Consider the following 5347-nt stretch of genomic DNA (forward strand, 5'->3'; position numbering starts at 1 on the left):
ATATATATATATATATATATATATATATATATATACATCATCATGATGATCATTTAGCATGTTTTCCATGCTAGCATGGGCTGGATGGTTTGAGTGGTGCTGGTAAAACCAGGGGTTGCACCAGGCTTCATTGTATGGGTTTTTATAGCTGGATGCCCTTCCTAATGCCAAAGACTCTACAGAGTGTACTGAGTGCCTTTTATGTAGCTATGGATACATAAGAGGTGCTGCAGTATCAGAGGAAGGTTTTTGTGTGTGGAAAGTGCACAGGTACAATAAACACCCAAAATGTACAGAAAATAGATTTCATCACTTGCCAGGGAGTAAACTAGAAGTAAATGATAGTTTCTGTTAGCTAGGTAACCAAGTCTGTAGCGGGGGTGGATGCTCTGAGAGCATAGCTGCTAGTATAAGAATAGGCTGGACAAAGTTCAGAGAGCTCCTACCTCTGCTGGTAACTAAGGACCTCTTGCTCAGAGTGAAAAGCAGACTGTATGATGCCTGTGTATGAACAGCCATGCTACATGGCAGTGAAACATGGGCTGTGACTGCTGAGGGCATACGTAGGCTTGTAAGAAATGAAGCTAGTATGCTCTACTGGATGTGTAATGTCAGTGTGGATGCACGAGAGCATGTAAGCATCCTGAGAGAAAAGTTGGACATAGAAGCATCAGATGTGGTGTGCAAGAGACATGACTGCGCTGGTATGGTCATGTGATGTGTATGGATGAGGACAGCTGTGTGAAAAAGTGTTGCACTCTAATGGTGGAGAGAACCTGTGGAAGAGGTAGACCCAGGAGGACATGGGATGAGGTGGTGAAGCACGATCTTCGAATGTTGGGCGTCACAGAAGCAATGACAAGTGACTGAGACCTTTAAAGATATGCCGTGCTTGAGAAGACCCGAGTGAAATCATAGTTATGGCCAATGCCAGTGCAGTCTGACTGGCACCTGTGCTGGTGGCATGTAAATAACACTTGAGCATTGGGCCTCATGGAGGCAGTGACAGGTGACCAAGACCTTTGGCGATATACTGTGCTTGTGTAGACCTGTCAGGCCAAATGAGACCATAGTCGTGGCTGATGTGGATGTGCTGGTGGCATGTAAAAAACACCCCTGTACTCACAGAGTGGTTGGTGTGAAGAAGGGCATCCAGCCAAATCAGATCAACCTTGCCATATCAGATCAGAACCTGGTGCAGCCCACCCCCACATCTCCGGCTAACTAGTTTTCAGTCAAACTGTCCAACCCATGCCAGCATAGAAAGCGGATGTTAAATGATGACGATGACAACTCAAACAATTTTAAGTATTGTTGGCCTATGCTGTTAAATTAAAAGTTGCGAGTGAGCAAAAGTGGAGGCATCTTTACTTGTCCTGCTAGAACTAGTAGCCAAGTTTCTCTCAAATTACACCCTGCTGCATTGGAAAAGGGATGGTGTCATATTTTGACTGGCATGTGACATGGATTAAAGTTAGGGAGGGTGTGCAGTGTCATCTGCTTCACTCTCTTGTCCCTTTCCTGTCTGATTCCAGTGGCAGGACAAAGTCGAAACAACTGGAGATAGGTTGGGCTGCATTGGTTGGCTGCAGCATCCTTCGTGTCTCCTGTGCCCTGTTTATGCTCCACAATGCTTGTTGGTCTGCCTTCCTGTCCATTGAACCAATCTGATAGTTTCCTCTGCACAGTCTGCTGGTCTAATCTTCACATGCACATGTAGGCATGCCCTAGCTCTCCAAGAGTTCGAGGGTGGTCAGCTACCTTCAACAAGGTTTATCCAGCCTGTAGAACCCTTTGCCTGGAGTGTGGCTGCTGTTGCATGCAGACAGCTTTAGGGAGCCACAGGTAAGAGCTGGGTGTCGAGTGAGGACCAAGACGAATGAACTACTCTGAAGAGCACCACACATTCCCCCATCAGAGGTACTACTCCACCCAGATACCCCATGCATTGGATGATGTGTTGTTTGATTCATTATTAGAAAATATAAGATGAGGTGGTCAAATCTGGAACAGATTTAATTGGAGTTCTGCTTGATGAAGGCTGATCAGAGTCTGCACAACAATTGGTTGTAATCTTTCTTTGTGTAATGAGTGCATGTTTTTCTCAGGAGTGGGCTCAAGTTTGTTTTGCCTTTGTTTTATAAAGAAGAGGAAGGGAAAAGTGTTGCAGGTTGCTTTTTCAGGTTGAATTCTAATCCCAGTTTTTACTGATGTAAATAACCCCTCACTAACTTACCATTCTAGAATTCTTTTGATTATATTTTTGATTCCAAAAGAAGACATTTCATTGATCTTGCTTTGATTATTCTGAGCCGTGACAGTGTTCACAATTATTGAGTTTCTGTTTCATACTTAAAACAATACACAGCTTGTCTGATGATTAGCTTCGTTAATTAAATTTGTCAGATAACTGGGAGGATGTCAGTTTCATTTGTAGTCTTGTACAAATGGTTGTAAATATATAAACAATATCAAAGTAACTTTGTTATCCTAAATAAGAGGAAGTTACATGAGCAATAATTAATGAGATCTCTTAAATGACTCTTAATAAGTGTTAATGTTTTCATAGCCAATCAAAATTTGAATGTTCTATAAATGAGTCTATCTTTGATGGATGTTGTTCTTGCTTAACACCCATCAAAGCTAAGTGTAATTTGACTCTTAGTCTTTCAATAGACACCTTATGAGTGGTTATTGTAACAAATATCAGGTAAAATCTGTCGTGGAAGAATGGCTAGGTCCATCCAGCTTTAATGTCAGTCATATAAAAGCAATCACTGAACAGAGGAGAAACAAAAGGACATTACTATTGATAATTTTGTAATTTCTTAAGAGATAAGCCAGAAATTACGTGCCACTGTTTTTGAATAACCTTATGATGTGATTAAGTTTCTGTACACTTAAAAATATTTCTTCCCTCTCAGATCTTCCGACTGTTGCTTTCAGATCTACTTTGCATTGTTCTGTCAGAGGAATATTTCAGTTGAAAGACATCAACAGGAAACAGCATTTCAATGATGTTATAACAATATTGTTGTAGTTTCAGCATTTATGGTTCTTGTTCAAGAGAACAGCTGCACCATATAATGCAAAATGGCTTATTATAAAAATATTGCTATGCTGAATATTATAATTGTGCTACAATCTGCATGTTCGCCCTTACAGCCGCCGTGGTAGGTTTGAATGTTTTATTTTGTTGGTGGCATGAAAATACAGGTTTGCGTAATGTTGATATGCATCACTGATTCTGTAGTTACAGCACTTGCAGAACAGTTTACATATCTAATATTTTAATGAAAATTTTTGGTGCGGTGCATACCGCTGTCACTTTGGTTCCAAAAATTCTGGAACTTGGCAGATTACTGACACCAGGACTATTAGAAATATGTATGCAGCTTATTCTTCTCTCTCATGTCTTTTGTTATCTTTTGCTTAATAATTGGCAGACATTGGGCAATAGTTATTAATTTTCCTGATATTAAAGAAATAAGAATAATAACAAAAAGAAAACCACACACACACCATAAAAACCTTACCAGGAAATATTACTCGAATGTTTAGTTTTGAAGCTGGAGAAGATTCGAGTGGTTAGCATTGTGTTAATATTTCATAATCTTTTTACTAATATTCTTTAATAGCTACATGTGTATCATGTATAGAAGGCACATGACTCAGTGAGTAGAGTGTCAGACTCACACTCTTGAGGCTGTGAGTTTGATTCCCAGACTGGGCTGTGTGTTGTGTTCTTGAACAAAGACACTTTATTTCACACCTTTCCAGTTCACTCAGCTGTAGAAATGAGTTGTGAAGTCACTGGTGCCAAACTATATTGGCGTTTCCCTTGGATAAAACATCGGTGGTGTGAAGGAAGACTGATATGAATGGGTGACTGCTGGTCTTCCATAAAAAAACAACCTTTCCTGGACTTGTGCCTTGGAAGGGAACTTTCTAGGTGCAATCCTATGATTATTTGTGATTGAAGAAGGTCTTTATGATATATAATTTATGCAATACATCGATAATTGTTTATACATACCTGCTGGTGTGGGTGTGGCATGTAGTTTACTTCCTAACCACATGGTTCCAGGTTCAATTACACTCTGTTGCATTTTGGGTAAAGTATCTTTGGCTATGGCCCTGGTCTGACCAAAGCCTTATGAGTGGATTTAGTTGATGGAAACTCAAAGAAGCTCATTGTGTGTGTGTGTGTGTCTCATCATCATCATCATATTTGTTTAACATCTGCTTTCCATGCTGGCATGGATTAGACAATTTGACTGAGGTTTGACTGCATCAAGTTCCTATCTGATCTGGCAATGTTTCTACAGCTAGATGCCCTTCCTAACGCCAACCACTCCGAGAATGTAGTGGGTGCTTTTTACCTACTGTGTATGTGTGCATAAATGTGTTTGTGTGTTGTTACTTTCCCCATGCCTTGACTTTGTGTGATGGTCGAAAATGTATGTCATTAGCATGCAAGCAGTGTCCTCTGTTTCCAGTATTCCAGGAAAACATGTCTGGGCATGGGGAAATATTACTTTACTTGGAAATAGGCGAGGATAGGTGACAGGAAGGGTATCCAACTGTAGAAAATACACTTTGACAAATTCCATCTGACCCATGCTCACATGAAAAAGTAGATGTTAAAACGATGATAATGATGTAAAGGTAAGGTAGTTTCTTTTGATGGAGCTATTGTTTCTGTAACTAGATCCTCTTTCTATTACGAACAAATCAACTAATCTAAATGCAGAACTTGTTTGGTGTCAGGTAGACAGACTAGAACAAGCAGAGTTATCTGCCTTGCACAGAGACACAACATGGTTGTTTTAGCTGTAAGTCTTGAACTCAGCATTGTGTGATCAGTTGTCCATCATTTTAACTTCATTGCTATCTACCATACACATTATGTGATTATGCTGGTGGCGCCACAGAAGCTTGTATTAACTTACACCTATAGTTTCTCAAAAGACATTATTATTTGTCTTCTTCCTTACTCTTCCTATTATATACTTTCTTTTCAAATTATAAAAAATAGGGGAAAAAAAAAAAGAAAATGAACAAAAAATCTTTGCCAGCTGCTTTGTTATTACTATGTTGCTATTGATTGATCTTTGGTTGTAATTATTTGAGACATGCAAATGTCTGTGTGATTTAATGTCTTCAAATTAACTTGTTTTATTCTTCATTTCTGGACATTAGTTATAGCTCCTTATGGGGACATCAGATAGCGTGCAATGGAAAAAGAAAAATAGCTTTCATAAATAAAATACAATATATATATATATAAAAAAGAATGAAACGGAAAAAAAAAAATTATCTCTTAGTATACAGATCCTTATCTTTC

The 5347-nt window shown here is 39.1% G+C and overlaps 1 protein-coding gene across 1 annotated transcript in view; it reads left to right on the forward strand.

The window, feature by feature from the left end:
* The window catches only part of LOC106878420 (probable ATP-dependent RNA helicase DDX49), a 608416-nt gene that overhangs the window by 17810 nt on the left and 585259 nt on the right, over positions 1-5347 (forward strand). The gene's annotated exons all lie outside the window — the stretch shown is intronic.

Source organism: Octopus bimaculoides, chromosome 2, assembly GCF_001194135.2.
Source record: "Octopus bimaculoides isolate UCB-OBI-ISO-001 chromosome 2, ASM119413v2, whole genome shotgun sequence".
Taxonomy (NCBI): domain Eukaryota; kingdom Metazoa; phylum Mollusca; class Cephalopoda; order Octopoda; family Octopodidae; genus Octopus; species Octopus bimaculoides.